Source organism: Passer domesticus, chromosome 3 (assembly GCF_036417665.1).
Source record: "Passer domesticus isolate bPasDom1 chromosome 3, bPasDom1.hap1, whole genome shotgun sequence".
Lineage (NCBI taxonomy): Eukaryota > Metazoa > Chordata > Aves > Passeriformes > Passeridae > Passer > Passer domesticus.
The window spans coordinates 103,519,676-103,520,466 of NC_087476.1; positions in this window are offsets into that span (position 1 = coordinate 103,519,676).

Here is a 791-nt window from a genome sequence, read left to right on the forward strand (position 1 = left end):
TAAGTGGTCTGCAGGCATGCTGAATATTACAGTCTTAACACCTTGAAAGGAACGTGTTCTCTGAATTTGGGTACTGTATTTACAAAAAAAAAGAAAATACAATTACCCTGTGGTAAAGTGCTTTAGGGTCAGAGTGCTCCAATGCAAAGTGAGCAAAGGGGAAAATTATCTCACCCAGATGTAGGTATGTAAACATAATTTAAACTAAGTATACAAGTTTACATACAATGCATCCACTGTTTACACTGATTTTAAAACACCATATGCAATGAAAATTATGCAAATATTTAGAAAAATATCTTAGCCCGGGTAAGGTATATACCACACTTAATATTTCAGTAATGGCACATGCAGTGCTTGTACAGCAGTGCCAAAAGTAACATTTTGAAAAATGACCCTTCGGTAAAACTGCCAGGCGCAGAGTGTTGAGTCCAGGTACCCGCCAACAGAAACCTTTGGGAGGATGTCACTGCGAGAGGTGGACCAGTGCCGGGGTCTCTATCTGGATTAACCAAAGAACTTGTAAGAAATATAACATCAGCACAGTATTTATGGGCTTCCTAGTCAGTAACCTGCTGGACTGCCAACAGCTATTTTGAGCCCTTTCCCGTTCCGGGCAAGGCAGTTTCACTTGTATAAAACAGACGGGCAGGTGCCCTTAAATCTGTCATTAAAGGGCTCCTGGCCGGCGCTGAGTGGTCCGCGCCCCGCGCAGCAGCTCCGCGCCGCTCCCCGCTCCGGCCCCGCCGCTGCGCGGGAGGAGACGCCCCTGCGCCGCGCCGCCTCTTGCA